General features: G+C 41.9%; 1 protein-coding gene across 2 annotated transcripts in view; it reads left to right on the forward strand.

The window, feature by feature from the left end:
- The first annotated feature begins 1,001 nt into the window (after nt 1-1,001).
- The window catches only part of LOC106560306 (volume-regulated anion channel subunit LRRC8C), a 47,519-nt gene continuing 25,085 nt past the window's right edge, over nt 1,002-23,435 (forward strand). The window contains exon 1 of one of the 2 annotated variants that reach the window (XM_014123066.3): nt 1,002-1,280. The gene's annotated coding sequence lies outside the window, so the exon portion shown is untranslated. The remainder of the gene's footprint in view (nt 1,281-23,435) is intronic. The other variant, XM_014123070.3, reaches the window with a different exon arrangement.

Genomic DNA, 23,435 nt, shown 5'->3' on the forward strand with positions numbered 1-23,435 from the left:
GCTAAAGGAGGTGCAACTTAATATTAGGAAGGTGTTCTTAATGTTTTGTACACTCAGTGTATGTTTTATTTTTTGGGGTGTCAGTTTCAATTCACCCCAGAATAATTTCTTACAGTGTGGCTGTGTGGTTGAGTGGGTAAAATGTTTATGAAATGTACCATCTTACTGCCTCTCCTGTTTCTGATCTGTCAAAATAAAGCATAAATAATTAAAGGTGGTATTCTACAAAAAAATATTCTCCATAGACCCTCATCATCAATCAACATTTAGGCTATAAACCATTTGTATTTTGATTGTATGAGAAACACCGTTTTTGTGTTTTCATGCAATGAAACTCCAAAAAGGGCATTCACAAAGCTTTCTTAAAAACACTTTTGGTCAGAGTACTGCATTTCTGTTTTAAAACACATTCTGTGTGTAATCCCACTTACATTGGGTTTACATTCAAACACCCTCCCAAGATCTCAGTTTAGGGTCCCTACTTTTCATGATTTCAATACACGGACGGCTACAGATTTTTTTTACAATATTTTATTTTGACTGGAATTGGGTTGGGTCATTGTTAATAATAAGTGCAGCATTTAATGCAGTTCAAAATAGTTTTTGCTAAATACTTAACTCATGCAGCTTTCCTCTCTTAATTTAAAATAATAATATCTCAAAGAGTGACCTTTTTTTGTTAGAGAACATGCCCCCCAAAAGGTCTGTGCACAACCTTTACTATTGACATCACTTCCTTCATTGCCAAAGCTTTGATCCTACTGACTGGAACCAATCAAGGCTAGTCCTTCCTTTTCTGGAACAAATCTGAGATGGTCTTCCAGATAATACAACAATCTACCCCACAATCAACTCCCATTAGCATTGAACTAGCTAGCTCACAAAAAGCAGAGGACACACCACCGGTGCGTTCAGTTAGATTAAACGTTTGCTATATTGCGTGGCTGTTTATAATGAAAGACACGTTTCCCAAAAACGATCTTCAACGTTCTTGAACAGACTTTCGACAGGCCAACATTTGCTCGGTTTGATGGGTGTGGCGGGGTGTGGCTTGAGGCAATTAGTGACGTATTTAAAGGGAAGCAGCCATTCCGAAAGCGTTCCCCAACCCCTCCCCGTTTTTCTAACTGGTCATTCAGGACAGCACCGTTTCCGTTAAATTGAACGTTGCACCCCGATTTTTCGTAGCCTACTGAACGCAGCACTGGGTCACAATGACTTAATCGCTGCCGCTACAGTAAAAAAAAAACCCAGAACCTATAGGCGGACGAACATCAAGGGTAAGGAATATTTTGTTATTGTACTGATGGTAACGGTCAATGTTGTTTACATAGGACAAATTTCGTAACATTATCTGTGACTGTATTTGAGGTTTACTGTAAATTAGCCTACACATTGTTGCCGGTAAGCGATATAGATAAACATTTTAACTTTCGCCTGTCTATAGCCCATGTAACCTGAGCCTCCTGCACTAGCTTGCACTGCTACTGAAGTGTTAATATTTAGTTAGGCAAACACCACATATCTCAATGAGTTTTATGCCCACACATTGTCTAGGCTTTATTCTTTTGTTTAAAGGCAAGAAATATGAAAAGTGGTGGGGATTTCTCAAGTTTGGATAATTATATCACCTATTCCCGCATCTCCTACCCCTCTTCTCAAAAAGAAAATAGGAGAAAATTAGTTGTGAAATGGCTTCACAGGCCATATGAATACCTGGTTAACTGTATGAGTGCCTATTTATTATGTGAGGCAGAGAATTCACACCATAGATTAGCCTTATACTGTATAGCCTATGACTAACGCCTTGAGTTTGTCGATATCCTGTCTAGAGGGAATGTTATTTTTTTAAATGTATATCTTATATTGTAGACTATCTTATAATAGTGTAACGACAATTATTGACAATTACCTTGAACCCCCCAAAAAGTATTGTCATAATCGGGTTTCGGTAGGCCTAGGTTGTTGGGCCATTAACCGAAAGGTACACTAGTTCGAATCCCCGAGCCGGCAAGGTGGAACAGTCTGCCTTTCTGCCCTTGAGCAAGGCAGTCAACCCCCAACAACAACTGCTCCTGGGCACTGATGACGTCGATTAAGGCAGCTCCCCGCATCTCTCTGATTTAGAGGGGTTGGGTTAAATGCGGAAGGCACATTTCGATTGAATGCATTCCGTTGTGCAACTGACTAGGTACCCCTTTCCCTTTCTTGTGGCGGGGTGCGGCTTGAAGCAATGAGTGATGTATTTAAAGGCAAAGCCCATTCTGACAGTTGTTCCCCAACCCACAACCCAACCCCTCCCCATTTTTCAACTGGTCGTTCAGAACAGCACTATTTCCGTTTTAATTGAACGTTGCATACTGTTTTTTTGTACTGAACGCAGCCCGGATCCACAAGAATACAGCTGCCCTAAAAAACACCCATCGACATCCACTATAGAACCAAGGCTGTCGGATGGACATCACTAGGGACAAGCCATGTACACATTGTGACTTATTTCATTACACCGTACGTCATCTTCACGCAATCTTGTTCCGCTACGGAGAGCATAAGATTGACATTTTAGTCATTTAGCAGACACTCTTATCCAGAGCAACACACTACTGTGTGTGCATACATTTTCGTTATTGTTTGTACTGGTCCCCCGTGGGAATCGAACCCATAACCCTAGCATTGCAAGTGCCATGATCTACCAACTGAGCCACACGGGACTGAGCTTCACAATGCAGAACATGATGGAGGAGAGCCTAGTCTCTCGTCAGTGATCACATTTGTTTTGGGAGATTGCAAAATGAAACCTTTTCATTTAAGATAGGAGAAACATTGTTTGAAGTGATTTCTAAAACATGCTTCACTTAGTTACTTTTTCCTCAACTTCTTTCTCTAACTTTCTGCCAAGTCACACTAGCCTACAGAGCGGCAAGGTAGCTAAAAGCTATAAGCTGTGTTGAAGATCCTGTAGCTAGTGACCGCCACCTAATAATTATCATTAAAAACAAACGCCATTAACATTACCAAAAAGTAAAACGTCAGACAACAGTCATATAATATACAGTGCATTCGGAAAGTATTCAGGCCATTTCACTTTTTCCATATTTTGTTACGTTTCAGGCTTATTCTAAAATGGATTAAATAAACAACCTACAGACACAATACCCCTGTCACGTCCTGACCAGTAAGGGGTCTTTTGTCATTGTAGTATGGTCAGGGCGTGGCAGGGGGTGTTTGTTTTGTGTGTTTGGGTTTTTTTGTTCTAGGGTTTTTTTGTTCCAAAACATTTTCTATGTTTTGTTTTCCAGGTTTGGCCTAGTGTGGTTTCCAATCAGAGGCAGGTGTCTTTCGTTGTCTCTGATTGGAAGCCATACTTAGTCAGCCTGTTTTCCTTTGGGTTTTGTGAGTGGTTGTTTTTCATATAGTCCTTGTCCTTACGGAACTGTTGTTTGGCGTTAGTTTATTTTTGTTTAAGTGTTCTCTTAAAATAAATAAAAGAAAATGAGCACGATACCCGCTGCGCCTCGGTCTGTCTTTTATGACGCCCCTGACAACTCCATAATGGCAAAGCGAAAACAGTTTTGTAGAAAGTTTTGCAAACTTATTACAAATAAAAAATAAAGTAAGCTTATTTACATAAGTATTCAGACCCTTTGCTATGAGACTCAAAATTGTGCTCAGGTGCATGCTGTTTCCATTGATCATCCTTGAGATGTTTCTACAACTTGATTTGAGTCCACCTGTGGTAAATTGAATTGATTGGACATGATTTGGAAAGGCACACATCTGTCTATATAAGGTCCCACAGTTGACAGTGCATGTCAGAACAAAAAACCAAGCCATGAGGTCGAAGGAATTGTCTGTGGAGCTCCATGACAGGATTGTGTCGAGGCACAGATCTGGGGAAGAGTACCACAAAAATGCAGCATTGAAGGTCCCCAAGAACACAGTGGCCTCCATCATTCTTAAATGGAAGAAGTTTGGAACCACCAGCCTTGGTCAGGGTAATGATCAAGAACCCGATGGTCACTCTGAGAGAGCTCCAGAGTTCCTCTGTGGAGATGGGAGAACCTTCCAGATGGACAACCATCTCTGCAGGACTCCACCAACCAGGCCTTTATGGTAGAGTGGCCAGATCGATGCCACTCCTCAGTAAAAGGCACATGACAGCCCGCTTGGAGTTTGCCAGAAGGCACCTAAAGGACTCTCAGACCATGAGAAACATGATTCTCTGGTCTGATGAAACCAAGATTGAACTATTTGGCCTGAATGACAAGCCTCACATCTGGAGGAAACCTGGCATCATCTCTATGGTGAAGCATGGTGTTGGCAGCATCATGATGTGGGGATGTTTTTCAGAGGCAGGGACTGGGAGACTAGTCAGGATTGAGGGAAAGATGAACGGAGCCAAGTACAGAGAGATCCCTAATGAAAACCTGCACCAGAGAGTTCAGGACCTCAAACTGGGGGCGAATGTTCACCTTCCAACAGGACAACGACCCTAAGCACACAGCCAAGTCAATGCAGGAGTGGCTTCGGGACAAGTCTCTGAATGTCCTTGAGTGGCCCAGCCAGAGCCCGGACTTGAACCCGATCCAACATCTCTGGAGAGACCTGAATATAGCTGTGCAGAGACTCTCTCCATCCAACCTGAGAGCTTGAGAGGATCTGTGGAGAGGACTGGGAGAAACTCCACAAATACAGGTGTACCAAGCTTGGAGCGTCATATCCAAAAAGACTCAAGGCTGTAATCGCTGCCAAAGGTGCATCAAGAAAGTACTGAGTAAAGGGTCTGAATACTTATGTAAATGTGATATTTCAGTAAATTTTTATGAAATGTGTAACATTTCTAAAAACCTATTTTTGCTTTGTCATTATGGGATATTGTGTGTAGATTGATGATTCTTTTTTTCATAAGCATTTTAGAATAAGGCTATAACATATCAAAATGTGGAAAAAATCAAGGGGTCTGAATACTTTCCGAATGCACTGTAATTTGCTTAACAGCCAAAGTGTATTATTTAACATTACTATTAATATAGTGTTCACTTATAGGAATGGGTAATTGTTTACACATTGCTACTTATTCGATAAAGCCATCACCGAAAACCACATTGTCATCTTGTTCTGAGGTTTGGTAATTCCTGTTCTTTTGACGGACTCTAGCTGCACTAAAGACGACTCAAAGTTTATAAAAAATTATATGTATGCGGCATCCGTTTCTCAACAGAGCCTTCAACTGCAACATTGCGATACGACTCCGTTGCGACGGTCCCCCTTGAAATTAATGACATCCGGCGCCATGCAACGGACTGCTCAGATATAATGTGAATTAAGCATAAGGCACATTTTGTTATTGTATTATGATTGATGGTAAAGGTCCATGTTGTTTACATAGCGCATATTTCGTTAGAATGAGTAGTTACATGCACACAATAATGCAATTATTGTGAATAGTCAGATTAATTTGATAGTTTGATTTAAATGTTTATATCTGTTGCAAGAACAGCAATTGACCTAATAATCCTGTTTACACGGACACATCTGAAATAGGCTACTTGATGGGGAAATCGAAATAAACGTTCTACCACAGCGACCATGTTATTTTAAGAGATATAGATAAAGATTTTTACTTTCGCCTGTCTATAGCCCATGTAACCTGAGCCTTCGGCACTCTGGTACTGCTACTAAAGAGTGCTGATATTGAGTTAGGCATATACCACATAACTAAATTAGTTGACTGCCCACACTTAGCCTTTATTATTTTGTTTAAAGGGTAGAAATATGAAAGTGGTGGAGATTACTCTAGTTTGGATAATGATATCACCTATTCCCCATTTCCTACCCCTCTGCTTCTCCACCCCATGGCTTCACAGGGTATATGATTAACTGGTTAGCAGAATTAGTGCTTATTTATGCGAGGCAGAGAATTCACACCATAGATTAGCCTTATACTGTATAGCCTAATACTAACGCCTTTGAGTTTGTCAATATCCTGTCCAGAGGGGATGGTTTATGGTTGTTGTTTTTTTGGGAAAGACCAATCATAGTATGTGTTTTGAAGTTGAACAAGGATAACAGACTGCTTTAAGATCAGAAAATAGGCTCAGTAGTTTTGATTATGCAGTTGAATAATATTTACCAGTTGTAGCTTATAGTATATTTCCGGTTTCCATTGTACAAGTTATTGTTAAAAGATTTGTCCTACGTAAGTCTGACGTTATTGCATTATTGTTAACATTTAAGACCTATTGTTACAAGTTCACTCCACTATTCTCTCAAAGGGACCCTAGAGTCTAATATTTTCTAGTGTTTTTCCCTGGTCCTTATGAATAACTAATGAACCCATATTGAACAGGATGTGTTATCCTGGGGACTGACTGGGGACTGGGTGTTATCTAGCGCTGGCACAATTGTCATATTATAGTGTAACCGGCATCCATGGACAATAACTGTGAAAAAATAAATAAACGTCTAATCATCTTAAAACATTTATTTTAAGAGAAAGGGAGATTCAACGTTATATTCAAGTAGCTATAGTTTACCCAATAGCAGTTTTACATTTTTTACATGAAATGGGTAAAGTTGGTAGTCCTTTTACTCATGAACTCTTCAAAAAAACAATGAGCAAACACATAATAATATGATTATTGTGGATAGTCAGATTAATATAATTCATATAATAAAAATCAGGCTACCTGATGGGACTTTTGGTAAATGCAGAAAATCCGCAAACAAAATAAAAATTCTACCACAGTGACCATGTTATTTTTGCAAAACCTTTTTCATTCTTAGTTGGGACATATAAGGTTTGTATGTGAAAACTATTTCTAAGATGCATGCTTTCAGTTTTTCCGAACTCACTTCACTCATAAAAGGGAGACTTTGCTAACGGTGCTGGCATATGTGTAGATCAAATACACAGCTGGAATGCCAATTAAGCTGTTTACATGTCCTAATAATTTGAAAGATTGCTTAGAAAACTACATGTTTTAATCGGCTTATGCTTACTTCGATTTTGACATTATGCCAATTAAGATAAGCAAGGTAAGGTGCCCACATGACTATTTCAATACTGGGCCTACTGCTACAAATCAGTTTAACAACTAATTATTAGTCTGCATGTAAACATACTCAATGCTGTGTAATACAATTAGAGATGTTAGTAGTACTGTTTAGACTCCACAGTGAAATGCTCAGAATCTGTGACTTTCAGACAAAGTTGTATGCTGACCAACCCTGGTTAAAGATTATAGTTTTTTACTGGCATGGTGGTCTATTTAAAACAGTGCAGCTGTTTTTAATTGAACCTTTATTTTAAAACAGAGTCATGCTGAGACCAAGTTCTCTGTTTCAGAGCAGTCTTGTAATTACAAAAATATTGATGGAATCTCCAGAGTAAGCCATCCCTTAGACCAGGTCTGGATGCTCTAAATCCACACAACAGATAAATTCATATTTTGGCTTATAGAAACATCTATAACAAAAATGTCAAATATTTGGGCTTGAAAGTGCTAAAATATTAGTGTTATTGGAAGTACTAAAATATTTTGCTGTAGCTCTCTTGAGACATGTTTTGATAGAGTTGTTTAGTGCTAAAGACTATATACACATTAATGGGATGCTGGCCCATGTTGACTACAATGCTTCCAACAGTTGTGTCAAGTTGGCTGAATATCCTTTGGGTGGTGGACACTTCTTGATACACACGGGAAACTGTTGAGCATGAAAAATCCAGCAGCGTTGCAGTTCTGGACACAAACCGGTGCATCTGGCACCTACTACCATACCCCGTTCAAAGGCATTTCAATATTTTGTCTTGGCCGTTCACCCTCTGAATGGCACACATACACAATTAATGTCTCAATTGTATCAAGGCTTTATAAATCCTTCTTTAACCTGTCTCCTCCCCTTCATCTACACTGATTGAAGTGGATTTAACAAGTGACATCAATAAGGGATCATAGCTTTCTCTTGGATTCACCTTGTCATGGAAAGAGCAGGTATCCTTAATGTTTTGTACACTTAGTGTATATGTCAACAATCCTTCGTCCAAAGGACCCTAATATGGATTACATTTCGGGAAAATCTCCGATATCATGGTTTTTCTTTGTCCTGATTTCATATGGAATCATTCAAGAACAAAATGAAAATTATTGTCAAACAATGACCATCTAGTTTGCTAATCTTCTTTCTAGAATATGATAAATCTGTTAATTCTTCAGTTGTTTCCTTATACATGCTATTAGGGCTGGGCAATATGGCCAAAATATATCACAGTATTTTCCAAAAAATGTACAGTATGACGGTATTTTATGTTTTTTAATAATAAAAGTTCTAAATTTGCTTTATGAGTAGTGCGTGACCCTAGGGTGGCAACACATACATTCTAATGGATTTCAATGGGTCTTTCTCCATTCTGATTGTTTTATACTGTTCAATTCAACTTCAACCCCAAAAAAGTCATAATTTTCATTAATTTCTGCATTTGAGATCATTTCCACACTGCCACGTAGGGCTGCACAATATGGGCAAGCAATCTGGGCCTTATGTTTAACCAAATGTTGCAATTTGACTTGCGATTTAGAGCAAAACACTTGGGTTAAGTGTTGGAATCATGGAAATAGAATGTCTATTCTAATTATATAGTTAGAATATAATAGTGGGCATTCAGTGTTTGACATGACAACGAATCAAAATGCCAGGGAGGAGTTATTGTGACAGGGTAGAAACTAAAGTGTTGATAGGTGTTTCCTAGGGGACCCTATAATCTTTGGCTACTTTGAATGTTTTCTCTGAGCTACTTCATGTAGCTAACATATTCTTGCTTTGCATATTCCTCTTTAATTTAGAAGATACTGTTGCACAAACAACATGCTGATTTAGGTCTGCACCATCACTGGTATTATCAGGCTGTATTGCTAATTACGCTTGCTCTTACTCAGAACATTTATAAGCTAGCTAGCGATTAGCATTAGCGGCTAACAAGATTTAGGAACAACTTCCTAAGAAAAGACAAACTAGCTGTTTGCAGATGTAAGAAACACAAGCTAATAGTGATTTATATTAAGAAGCAAAGTGACAACTTCATCGTTGTCATCAACATTGTTGCATATTCTGTATTGACCATGCAAGTGTCTCGTGGTCGAGGAACAACAAATGCACTCCTTGAGTGACAGGAGCCGGGGCTAGGTCTGTGTGGAAAGCAGCATGGAGAGAGAGTGGCGAGAGTGGAGGGAGAGGACTCAAGTAGCGAAGTAAACTATAAAAATTAACGTTACACACTGCGTATCACATTTAACAAACCAAACATTCAAATACCGTTATAGAAGGTAAAGTAAAAACCCAAACCAGTCCATGCATCAATACCGGTATATCGCAAAAAAAATGGTATACCACCCAGCCCTACAAGCTATACACAAACACTTGAACTGGACTGACCACCTGCTCTGTTTCTCCGCATCTTAGCACACATGCACTCACGGAAACACCCAGACATCCACACACACACACACATATATATAAACTCAGCAAAAAAAGAAACGTCCTCTCACTGTCAATTGCGTTTATTTTCAGCAAACTCAACATGTGTAAATATTTGTATGACCATAACAAGATTCAACAACTGAGACAAACTGAACAAGTTCCACAGACATGTGACTAACAGAAATGGAATAGTGTTTCCCTGAACAAAGGGGGGGCAAAATCAAAAGTAACAGTCAGTATCTGGTGTGGCCACCAGCTGCATTAAGTACTGCAGTGCATCTCCTCATCATGGACTGCACCAGATTTGCCAGTTCTTGCTGTGAGATATTACCCCACTCTTCCACTAAGGCACCTGCAAGTTCCGGGACATTTCTGGGGGGAATGGCCCTAGCCCTCACCCTCCGATCCAACAGGTCCCAGACGTGCTCAATGGGATTGAGATCCCGGCTCTTCGCTGGCCATGCCAGAACACTGACATTCCTGTCTTGCAGGAAATCACGCACAGAACGAGCACTATGGCTGGTGGCATTGTCATGCTGGAGGGTCATGTCAGGATGAGCCTGCAGGAAGGGTACCACATGAGGGAGGAGGATGTCTTCCCTGTAACACACAGCGTTGAGATTGCCTGCAATGACAACAAGCTCAGTCCGATGATGCTGTGACACACCGCCCCAGACCATGACGGACCCTCCACCTCCAAATCGATCCCGCTCCAGAGTGCAGGCCTCGGTGTAACGCTCATTCCTTCGACGATAAACACAAATCTGACCATCACCCCTGGTGAGACAAAACCGCGACTCGTCAGTGAAGAGCACTTTTTGTCAGTCCTGTCCGGTCCAGCGACGGTGGGTGTACCGGTGATGTCTGGTGAGGACCTGCCTTACAACAGGCCTACAAGCCCTCAGTCCTGCCTCTCTCAGCCTATTGCGGACAGTCTGAGCACTGATGGCGGGATTGTGCGTTCCTGGTGTAACTCGGGCAGTTGTTGTTGCCATCCTGTACCTGTCCCGCAGGTGTGATGTTCGGATGTACCAATCCTGTGCAGGTGTTGTTACACAACGTCTTTCACTGCGAGGACGATCAGCTGTCCGTCCTGTCTCCCTATAGCACTGTCTTAGGCGTCTCACAGTGCGGACATTGCAATTTATTGCCCTAGCCACATCTGCAGTCCTCATGCCTCCTCGCAGCATGCCTAAGGCACGTTCACGCAGATGAGCAGGGACCATGGGCATCTTTCTTTTGGTGTTTTTCAGAGTCAGTAGAAAGGCCTCTTTAGTGTCCTAAGTTTTCATAACTGTAACCTTAATTGCCTACCGTCTGTAAGCTGTTGGTGTCTTAATGACCGTTCCACAGATGCATGTTCATTAATTGTTTATAGTTCATTGAACAATCATGGGAAACAGTGTTTAAACACTTTACAATGAAGATCTGTGAAGTTATTTGGATAGACTGACAAGTATCAGAATAAAGTTTTTTGTTTCTGGCCATTTTGAGCCTGTAATCAAACCCACAAGTGCTGATGCTCCAGATACTCAACTAGTCTAAAGAAGGACAGTTTTATTGCTTCTTTAATTTTTATTTATTTTTATTTATTTCACCTTTATTTAATCAGGGCAACAGTTTTCAGCTGTGCTAACATAATTGCAAAAGGAATTTCTAATGATCAATTAGCCTTTTAAAATGAGAAACTTGGATTAGCTAACACAACGTGCCATTGGAACACAGGAGTGATGGTTGCTGATAATGGGCCTCTGTACACATATGTAGATATTTGATACAAATCTGCCGTTTTCAGCTATAATAGTCATTTACAACATTAACAATGTCTACACTGTATTTCTGATCAATTTGATGTTATATAAATGGACATAAAATTAGATTTTCTTTAAAAAACAAGGACATTTCTAAGTGACCCCAAACTTTTGAACGGTAATGTATATAAATAAAATTTAAATATAGGACAAAACACACATCACGACAAGAGAGACAACACAAGACTACATAAAGAGAGAGCTAAGACAACAACATAGCAAGGCAGCAACACATGACAACACAACATGACAGCAGCACAACATGGCAGCAGCACAACATGGTAGCAGCGCAAAACATGGTACAAGCATTATTGGGCACAGATAACAGCACAAAGGACAAGAAGGTAGAGATAACAGTACATCACGCAAAGCAGCCACAACTGTCAGTAAGAGTGTCCATGACTGAGTCTTTGAATGAAGAGATTGAGATAAAACTGTCCAGTTTGAGTGTTTGTTGCAGCTCTTTCCAGTCGCAAGCTGCAGCGAACTGAAAAGATGAGTGAACCAGGGATGTGTGTGTTTGGGGACCTTTAACAGAATGTGACTGGCAGAACAGGTGTTGTATGTGGAGGATGAGGGCTGCAGTAGATATCTCAGATAGGGGGAGTGAGGTCTAAGAGGGTTTTATTAGAAAGCATCAACCAGTGGGTCTTGCAACGGGTATACAGAGGAGTATAGAGTGCAGTGATGTGTCCTATAAGGAGTGTGGTGGAAAATCTGATGGCCGAATTGTAAATAACATTTAGCCGCTCAAGAGCACCCTCACCCTTTACTTATAAATTATGTCTCCGTAATCTAGCATGGGTAGGATGGTCATCTGAATTAGGGTTAGTTTGGCAGCTGGGGTGAAAGAGGAGCGATTACGATAGAGGAATCCAAGTCTAGATTTAACTTTAGCCTGCAGCTTTGATATGTGCTGAGAGAAGGACAGTGTGCCGTCTAGCCATACTCACAAGTACTTGTATGAGGTGACTACCTCAAGCGCTAAACCCTCAGAGGTATTAATCACATCTGTGGGGAGAGAGGCATTCTTATTACCAAACCACATGACCTTTGTTTTGGAGGTGTTCAGAACAAGATTAAGGGTAGAGAAAGCTTGTTGGACACTAAGAAAGCTTTGTTGTAGAGCATTTAACACAAAATCCGGGGAGGAGCCAGCTGAGTATAAGACTATCATCTGCATAGAAATGGATGAGAGAGCTTCCTACTGCCTGAGCTATGTTGTTGATGTAAATTGAGAAGAGCATGGGGCCTAGGGTTGAGCCTTGGTGTACTCCCTTTGCCGACAGGCAGTGGCTGAGACAGCAGATGTTCTGACTTTATACACTGCAGTTTTTGATAGAAATAGTTAGTAAACCAGGCCAAAGACCCCTCAGAGACACCAAAACTCCTTAGCTGGCCCACGAGAATGGAATGGTCTACCATATCAAAAGCTTTGGCCAAGTCAATAAAAATAGCAGCACAACATTGATTAGAATCAAGGGCAGTGGTAACATCATTGAGGACCTTTAAGGTTGCAGTGATACATCCATAACCTGAGCGGAAACCAGATTGCATACCAGAGAGAATAACGTAGACATCAAGAAAGCCAGTCAGTTGATTATTGACAAGTTTTTCCAACACCTTTGATAAACAGGGCCAAATAGAAGGCCTATAACAGTTAGGATCAGCTTAACCTCTATGGGCATTGCGGGATGAATTCGCCACCTGAATTCAGTGGCACGATTTTTGAATCGTTTGAAATACTATTACTTCAATTTCTCAAACATATGACTATTTTACAGCTATTTAAAGACAAGACTCTCCTTAATCTAACCACACTGTCCGATTTCAAAAAGGCTTTACAACGAAAGCAAAACATTAGATTATGTCAGGAGAGTGCCCAGCCAGAAATAATCAGACACCCATTTTTCAAGCTAGCATATAATGTCACAAAAACCCAAACCACAGCTAAATGCAGCACTAACCTTTTATGATCTTCATCAGATGACACACCTAGGACATTATGTTATACAATACATGCATGTCTGTTCAATCAAGTTCATATTTATATCCAAAAACAGCTTTTTACATTAGCATGTGACGTTCAGAAAAAGCAAACTTCCGGGGAATTTACTAACAGTTTGCTAAATTACTCACGATAAACGTTCACAAAAAGCATAACAATTATTTTAAGAATTATAGATACATTACTCCTCTATGCACTCGATATGTCCGATTTTAAAATAGCTTTTCGGATGAAGCACATTTTGCAATATTCTAAGTACATAGCCCAGCCATCACGGCTAGCTATTTAGACACCCGGCAAGATTAGCCTTCACCAAAATCCTATTTCCTATAAGAAAAATGTTCTTACCTTTCCTGTTCTTCGTCAGAATGCACTCCCAGGACTTCTACTTCAATAACAAATGTAGGTTTGGTCCCAAATAATCCATCGTTATATCCAAATATCCTCTGTTTTGTTCGTGCGTTCTAGACACTATACGAATGGTAAATAACGGTCGTGCGCATGGCGTGACAAAAAATGTCGAAATATTCCATTACCGTACTTCGAACCATGTCAACCGCTGTTTAAAACCAATTTTTATGCCATTTATCTCGTAGAAAAGCGATAATATTCCGACCGGGAATCTGCAATAAGCTAAACAGCCGAATGAAATTTCTCCACGGGGGCGAATCGTGCACGCGCCTCATTCAATGGTCCTCTGATCGGCCACTTGGATAAGGCGATAATCTGTTTCAGCCAGAGGCTGCCTCGTCATCGTTCAGGTTTTTCCCGGGTTCTGAGAGCCTATTGGAGCCCTGGGAATTGTCACGTTACAGCTAAGATCCTTACTCTTCAATAAACAGATGCAAGACGCACGACTCCTTGTCAGACAGGCCACTTCCTGCATGAAACCTTGTCAGGTTTTTGCCTGCCATAGGAGTTCTGTTATACTCACAGACACCATTCAAACAGTTTTAGAAACTTTAGGGTGTTTTCTATCCAAACCTGAACAATAATATGCATATTCTAGCTTCTGAGTTGGTGTAGGAGGCAGTTAAAAATGGGCACATATTTTTTCCAAAATTCTCAATACTGCTCCCTAGCCCAAACAGGTTAATCTCCCACTTTAAATAAAGGACAAACTGTGGCTGCCTTCAAAGCAATGGCAACCTCCCCAGAAAGGAGAGACAGTTTAAAAGATTGAAGATAGGCTTGGCGATGATAGGGGCAGCAACCTTAAAGAAGAAAGGGTCTTAACCATCTGATCCAGATGTTTTTTTGGGGTCATGTTTCAGGAGCTCCTTTAGTACATCGGACTCAGTGGCCACCTGCAGGGAGAAACTTTGTTGTGGGCAGGGGAAAAAGCGGGAGAAGCGTCAGGGCTAGTCGCAGTAGAAGGGGTGGGAGATGAGGAAATGTTGGATGGGCAAGGAGGCATGGCTGAGTCAAATAGGAATCCTGACTTAATGAAGTGGTGATTAAAGTGCTCAGCCATGTGCTTCTCATCAGTAACAACCACATCATCAACATTAAGGGACATGGGCAGCTGTGTGGAGGAGGGTTTATTCTCCAGGTCTTTAACCGTTTTCCAGAACATCTTGGGGTTAGACCCACAAAGAGAGAACTGCTCCTTAAAGTAACTAACTTTGGCTTTGCGGATAGCCTAAGTGCACTTATTTCTCAATTGTCTGAACGAGTTCCAGTCAGCCTGAGCATGCGTGTGCCGAGCCTTTCGCCAAATGCAATTCTTGAGGTGGAGTAACTCTGCAAGATCACAGTCGAACCAGGTGCTGAACTTTTTTTTAAATCAAATTTTCTTTATGGAGGCATGTTTGTTAACAATACCACTGAAAATATCAAAAAAGAAAGTCCAAGCTTCTTCGACAGAGGAGATCAAGCTGATTCTATACCATTTTACAGATCCCACATTTGACAGTGCATGTCAGAGCAAAAACCAAGCCATGAGGTTGAAGGAATTGTCCGTAGAGCTCCGAGACAGGATTGTGTCAAGGCACAGATCTGGGGAAGAGTACCAAAAAATGTCTGCAGCATTGAAGCTCCCCAAGAAAACAGTGGACTCCATCATTTTGAGATTAGAGAACCTTCCAGAAGGACAACCATTCTGCAGCACTCCACCAATTAGGTCCTCGCTTTGAGGACAATACAGTGCCACCGACACGGCCCGCTACCAAATCCTGCGGACTCTCCACCGCAGCCAACGTGAATAAAACATTTAAACGTGTTAACCCTGCCAGCCCAGACGGCATCCCTTGCCGCGTCCTCAGAGCATGCGCAGACCAGCTGGCTGGTGTGTTTACGGACATATTCAATCAATCCCTATCCCAGTCTGCTGTTCCCACATGCTTCAATAGGGCCACCATTGTTCCTGTTCCCAAGAAGGCTAAGGTAACTGAGCTAAACGACTATCGCCCCGTAGCACTCACTTCCGTCATCATGAAGTGCTTTGAGGGACTAGTCAAGGATCATATCACCTCCACCCTACCTGACACCCTAGACCCACTCCAATTTTCTTTCTGCCCCAATAGGTCCACAGACGACGCAATCGCAATCACACTGCACACTGCCCTAACCCATCTGGACAAGAGGAATACCTATGTAAGAATGCTGTTCATTGACTACAGCTCAGTATTTAACACCATGGTACCCTCCAAACTCGTCATTAAGCTCGAGACCCTGGGTCTCGACCCCTCCCTGTGCAACTGGGTCCTGGACTTTCTGACGGGCCGCCTCCAGGTGGTGAGGGTAGGAAACAACATCTCCACCCCGCTCATCCTCAACACTGGGGCCCCGACAAGGGTGCGTTCTCAGCCCTCTCCTGTACTCCCTGTTCACCCATGACTGCGTGGCCATGCACTCCTCCAACTCAATCATCAAGTTTGCAGACGACACTACAGTGGTAGCCTTGATTACCAACAACGACGAGACGGCCTCCAGGGAGGAGGTGAGGGCCCTCGGAGTGTGGTGTCAGGAAAATAACCTCACACTCAACGTCAACAAAACAAAGGAGGTGATCGTAGACTTCAGGAAACAGCAGAGGGAGCACCCCCCTTTCCACATCGCCGGAACAGTAGTGGAGAAGGTGGAAAGTTTTAAGTTCCTCGGCGTACACATCATGGACAAACTGAAATGGTCCACCCACACAGACAGCCTGGTGAAGAAGGCGCAACAGCGCCTCTTCAACCTCAGGAGGCTGTAGAAATTTGGTTTGTCACCAAAAACACTCACAAACTTTTACAGATGCACAATCGAGAGCATCCTGCTGGGTTGTATCACCGCCTGGTACGGCAACTGCTCCGCCCACAACCGCAAGGCTCTCCAGAGGGTAGTGAGGTCTACACAAGACATAATCCATTTTAGAATAAGACTCTAATGTCACAAAATGTGGAAAAAGTCAAGGGATCTGAATACTTTCACGAATGCACTGTACATTTGAGTTGTCAACAAACGCAAATTTAAAGTGAAATAAACAAATATGTTAACTTTGATTCAATGTCATCACATTGAATGGTATTGTTGAAATGACATTGATTCAACCAGTTTGTGCCCAGTGGGTTTCTATTCTGAGTTGTATTGTTTTACTTAGGCACTAAAGTGCAGACAGAGTAGAATCATGTTAATTCCTGTGAGTAAGAACTTTCCAAAGAAAGGCATCCTTCTATGGAACTCCTGTCAAAAAAATCTGTCTGTTGTGTGTGGCATTTCCTGGAGTTAAAAGTGCAATATGGAGAAACTGTCATTTCCTGGTTGCTAAAATTCTAATAGTTCACCTTATTTCAGTTTCTGTGACAAAACAAGTGTAGAGAATCATTGTACCATGTAAACCGCTGCAAAATATTTTGTCAATAACCCAAAATATAGTATTTTATTTTTAGCTGTTTAAAGCTGGTATAAAAAACGAAAGTAAAAGATAAAAAACTGAACTTAAAAACATGATGCATAGAAATAGTGCACATAGAACAGATCTACCGCTTCATAGACTTTAATGAGAAAATCTATAACTCACGTTTCTATGTGAATTTGGTCTGTCACCCAAAAAGTTACATATTGCAGCTTTAAGCTGAAACGTAGCACACTCTGACATAATGGGCTTTATATAGTAAATTGCACATTATATGGTTGGACTATTTGTGTCTAAAGGGATACTTTGGGATTTTGGCAATGGATCCCTTTATCTACTTCCCCAGAGTCAAATGAACTCATGGATACCATTTTTCTCTGCATCCAGTATGAAGGAAGTTCATTTTGCGAGCCAATGCTAACTAGCGTTAGCGCAATGGCTAGAAGTCTATGGTATTTATTAGCATACTAGCAGTTACCATATACTTCCAGTCATTGCACTAATGCTAGTTAGCAATTGCGCTAATGCTAGTTAGCAACTTCCTTCAAATTGCACGCAGAGACATGCAAATGGTATCCACAAGTTCATCTGACTCTGGGGAAGTAGATAATATCCTCTCTAGGCTAGGCGGGACGAATTCGTCCCACCTACGTAACAGCCACTGGCAGCCTGTGGCGCGATTTTCAAAACCTTAAAAATCCTATTACTTCAATTTCTCAAACATATGACTATTTTACAGCCATTTAAAGACAAGACTCTCGTTAATCTAACCACACTGTCCGATTACAAAAAGGCTTTACAACGAAAGCAAAACATTAGATTATGTCAGCAGAGTACCAAGCCAGAAATAATCAGACACCCATTTTTCAAGCCAGCATATAATGTCACCAAAACCCAGAAGACAGCTAAATGCAGCACTCACCTTTGATGATCTTCATCAGATGACAACCCTAGGACATTATGTTATACAATACATGCATGTTTTGTTCAATCAAGTTCATATTTATATCAAAAACCAGCTTTTTACATTAGCATGTGACGTTCAGAACTAGCATACCCCCCGCAAACTTCCGGGGAATTCGCTAACATTTTACTAAATTACTCACGATAAACGTTCACAAAAAGCATAACAATTATTTAAAGAATTATAGATACAGACCTCCTCTATGCACTCGATATGTCCGATTTTAAAATAGCTTTTTGGTGAAAGCACATTTTGCAATATTCTAAGTACATAGCCCAGGCATCACGGGCTCGCTATTTAGACACCCGGCAAGTTTAGCACTCACCATAATCATATTTACTATTATAAAAGTTTGATTACCTTTTGTTGTCTTCGTCAGAATGCACACCCAGGACTGCTACTTCAATAACAAATGTTGGTTTGGTCCAAAATAATCCATCGTTATATCCGAATAGCGGCGTTTTGTTCGTGCGTTCCAGACACTATCCGAAATAGTAAAGAAGTGTCGCGCGCATGGCGCAATTCGTGACAATAAAATTCTAAATATTCCATTACCGTACTTCGAAGCATGTCAACCGCTGTTTAAAATCAATTTTTACGACATTTTTCTCGTAGAAAAGCGATAATATTCCGACAGGGAATCTCCTTTTCGGCAAACAGAGGAAAAAATCCCAAAGGCGGGGGCGGTCGGGGTCACGCGCATAAGCCAGTGTCCCTTGATCGGCCACTTGAGAAAGGCGATAATGTGTTTCAGCCTGGGGCTGGAATGACGACATTCTGTTTTTTCCCGGGCTCTGAGCGCCTATGGACTACGTGGGAAGTGTCACGTTAGAGCAGAGATCCTTAGTAAATGATAGAGATGGAAAAGAAGTTCAAGAAATGGTCAGACAGGCCACTTCCTGTAAAGGAATCTCTCAGGTTTTGACCTGCCATTTGAGTTCTGTTATACTCACAGACACCATTCAAACAGTTTTAGAAAATTTAGGGTGTTTTCTATCCATATGTAATAAGTATATGCATATTCTAGTTACTGGGTAGGAGTGGTAACCAGATTAAATCGGGTATGTTTTTTTATCCAGCCGTGTCAATACTGCCCCCTATCCTAAACAGGTTAAAGTGCTTCATTGCCAAAATGCTGGAGGGAAAAAATATGGATAGATTTCAGAGTGATACCCGTAATAAGCAGATTGCTGAAGATGACCAGAAAGAGAGAGGGAGGGAGGAAAAGAGAGCGAGAGAGAGGACATAGAGAGAAACTGGGACAAAGAGGCACAACTTTGGGACTTCTAACTGCACAAAGTAGGCCCCCCACGCCCACTGGAGCCTAAGGGGCCATAAACGTACACTTCACACCTCTGTTGCCAGGCCAGGTTGCTAGGATTGCCTTTCAACTGTGGGGTCAGCCAATCACAGCCAGTCATCTGGGGTCACAGATACCCAATTCCTGCCACTTTCTCTCAGTCTTCAGCAAGCAGTGGCAGAGTGAGGAGCTCTCTTATAAACCTCTGCCCTGCACATAAACAGCTGGGCCACAACCAACTGACCTTTTTCCTGAAGCCCTGGACTCTGATAACACACGCTAGTGTTAGTGCGTGCGTCCATGATATAGTACGTGGACTTTGCTAGGTGTGGGTGTATTGAAAACTACTTGTTTATGTTTAGGCCAGCCAGTAGGTCTACGGGGGTGTAGTCATTATGGAAATAATTTACCGTTTAAGAACCAAATGGAAGCAAACAAAGCAAAACAAGTTTCTATTGGACAAATTCAGGTAGGTCCATCCCCGTTTCATTCTGCTTGCTTCCGCTTTAAGAAACGTTTTTCAACAGAATTGGCAGAATGAATACACCCCAGGCGTGGTCATATAGGCCTCAAGATGGCTGCTGTGTTGTGATGGCTGCCCCCATGGCCTTTTTTTGTTTACATAGCATAGTCACATAGTATACTAGCCTTAAGCTACCTGCTATTGTATATTGTCATTCTGTGTGCCGTCTTAGTCCTTTGGTCAATGGTAGCCCTTTGCCCTGGTAGCCATCGCTGTTAGCCTTGCTAATTGTAGCTTCCCTGTATGCCTTGTACTGTGCCTAGTCTACAAGCCCCTAGCCTAGCATGCTAGCCCACTGCTATATTGTTTATACGGAGTGCTAAGTTTAACATAGAGGACTCATCTTTATATCTGTACCATTATAGCATTTGTGACAGCATGGACAGCGCCAATGAGGCTACAACCCATAGGAATCCCAACCCAGTTGACTTCTTTGACTACTTTAAAATGGTGGACGCCCTCAATGGCGCTTCTTATGCTAAAATGGCCTTTTGGTCACTAGAGGCCTATATCTTTCTCTATGCCTATTCTACATTTACATTTAAGTCATTTAGCAGACGCTCTTATCCAGAGCGACTTACAAATTGGTGCATTCACCTTATAATATCCAGTGGAACAACCACTTTACAATAGTGCATCTAAATCTTTTACGGGGGGGTTAGAAGGATTACTTTATCCTATCCCAGGTATTCCTTAAAGAGGTGGGGTTTCAGGTGTCTCCGGAAGGTGGTGATTGACTCCGCTGTCCTGGCGTCGTGAGGGAGCTTGTTCCACCATTGGGGTGCCAGAGCAGCGAACAGTTTTGACTGGGCTGAGCGGGAACTGTGCTTCCTCAGAGGTAGGGAGGCGAGCAGGCCAGAGGTGGATGAACGCAGTGCCCTTGTTTGGGTGTAGGGCCTGATCAGAGCCTGAAGGTACGGAGGTGCCGTTCCCCTCACAGCTCCGTAGGCAAGCACCATGGTCTTGTAGCGGATGCGAGCTTCGACTGGAAGCCAGTGGAGAGAGCGGAGGAGCGGGGTGACGTGAGAGAACTTGGGAAGGTTGAACACCAGACGGGCTGCGGCGTTCTGGATGAGTTGTAAGGGTTTAATGGCACAGGCAGGGAGCCCAGCCAACAACGAGTTGCAGTAATCCAGACGGGAGATGACAAGTGCCTGGATTAGGACCTGCGCCGCTTCCTGTGTGAGGCAGGGTCGTACTCTGCGAATGTTGTAGAGCATGAACCTACAGGATCGGGTCACCGCCTTGATGTTAGTGGAGAACGACAGGGTGTTGTCCAGGGTCACGCCGAGGCTCTTAGCACTCTGGGAGGAGGACACAAGGGAGTTGTCAACCGTGATGGCGAGATCATGGAACGGGTAGTCCTTCCCCGGGAGGAAGAGCAGCTCCGTCATGCATACTCTCTATCTTCTGTTCTATTATAGATACCACCAGCACTACCACCATTACCAGTCCCCTCTTGCTATGTTGGTGTGTGTGTGTGAAATAAAATGTTTTCTATGCATCCGTCTCCTACTGGTCATTGGCATGCCTTCTAACAGAGGCGCTTGGACGATTGTACCTACAGTTGAAGTTGGAGGTTTACATACACTTAGGTTGGAGTCATTAAAACTCGTTTTTCAACCGCTCCACAAATTTCTTCTTAACCGCTCTTGGGTAGAGGGCAGTATTTTCACGTCCGGATGAAAAGTGTGCCCAAAGTAAACTGCCTGTTATTCAGGCCCAGAAGCTAGGATATGCATATAATTGGTAGATTTGGATAGAAAACACTCTAACGTAAAAATGTTAAAATTATGTCTGTGAGTATAACAGAACTGATATGGCAGGCAAAACCCCGAGGACAAACCACCCCCCAAAATAAAATTCGGCCAGCCACAGTTTGATGGCTGTCACTTTTACTATAAGGCGAAATCCTCCCAGATTGCAGTTCCCAGGGCTTCCACTAGATGTCAACAGTCTTTGGAAAGAGTTTCATGCTGGTTTTTGGAAAAATGAGTTTTTCTGGGTGGCTCCCATCTTGGCTGTAGTGTTTCCAAGCACGTGGAAGAGAGTGCGTTCTTTGGTATTTTTCTCCGGTAAAGACAATATCGATTCTCCGTCTTAAATTTTATCGTTTGATTATAAACGTTGTTTGACTTGTTTGGAAAAGTTTATTAGTAAGGTTTGGGATTCATTTTGTATGCATTTTGATGGAGGGAAACTGGGTGGATTATTGAGTGAAGCGCAGCAGCTAAACTGAGTTTTTATGGATATAAAGAAGGACATTATCGAACAAAAGGACAGTTTGTGATGTATCTGGGACTTTTTGGAGTGCCAACAGAAGAAGATCATCAAAGATAAGGCATTTATTATAATGCTATTTTTGACATTCGTTGCGCACCTGCCTGGTTGAAATATGTTCTTTTCATGCTTTTGTATGCGGGGCGCTGTCCTCATATAATCGCATGGTGTGCTTTCGCCGTAAAGCCTTTTTGAAATCTGACACAGCGGCTGGAGTAACAAAAAGTTAAGCTTTATTTTGATGTATTACGCTTGTGATTTTATTAAAGTTAAATATTTATAATTCTGTTGCTTGAATTTCACGCTATGCAATTTCGCCGGATGTTGGCCAGGTGGGACGCTACCGTCCCACCTGCCCATAAGAAGTTAACAAACTATAGTTTTGGCAAGTCTGTTAGGAAATTATGTCATGGCTTTAGAAGCTTCTGATAGGCTAATTAACATAATTTGAGTCAATTGGAGGTGTACCTGTGGATGTATTTCAAGGCCTACCTTCAAACTCAGTGCCTCTTTGCTTGAAATCACGGGAAATTCAAAAGAAATCAGCCAAGACATCAGAAAAAAATTGTGGACCTCCACAAGTCTGGTTCATCCTTGGGAGCAATTTCCAAATGTCTGAAGCTACCACGTTCATCTGTACAAACAATAGTACGCAAGTATAAACACCATGGGACCACGCAGCCGTCATACCGCTCAAGAAGGAGACGCATTTTGTCTCCTAGAGATTAACGTACTTTTGTGCGAAAAGTGCAAATCAATCCCAGAACAATAGCAAACGACCTTGTGAAGATGCTGGGAGAAACAGGTAGAAAATGATCTATATCCACAGTAAAACGAGTCCTCTATCGACATAACCTGAATGGCCGCTCAGCAAGGAAGAAACCACTGCTCCAAAACCGCCATAAAAAAGCCAGACTACGGTTTGCAACTGTATATGGGGACAACGATCATACTTTTTGGAGAAATGTCCTCTGGTCTGATGCAACAAAAATAGAACTGTTTGGCCATAATGACCATCGTTATGTTTGGAGCAAAAAGGGGGAGGCTTGCAATCCAAAGAACACCATCCCAACTGTGAAGCACAGGGGTGGCAGCATCATGTTGGGGTGTGCTTTGCTGCAGGAGGGATTGGTGCACTTCATAAAATAGATAGCATCTTGAGGCAGGTAAAATGTGGATATATTGAAGCAACATCTCAGGACATCAGTCATGAAGTTAAACCTTTGTCGCAAAT

The sequence above is a fragment of the Salmo salar genome, chromosome 10 (genome assembly GCF_965601325.2).
Source record: "Salmo salar chromosome 10, fSalSal1, whole genome shotgun sequence".
In the NCBI taxonomy this organism is placed as follows: Eukaryota; Metazoa; Chordata; class Actinopteri; order Salmoniformes; family Salmonidae; genus Salmo; species Salmo salar.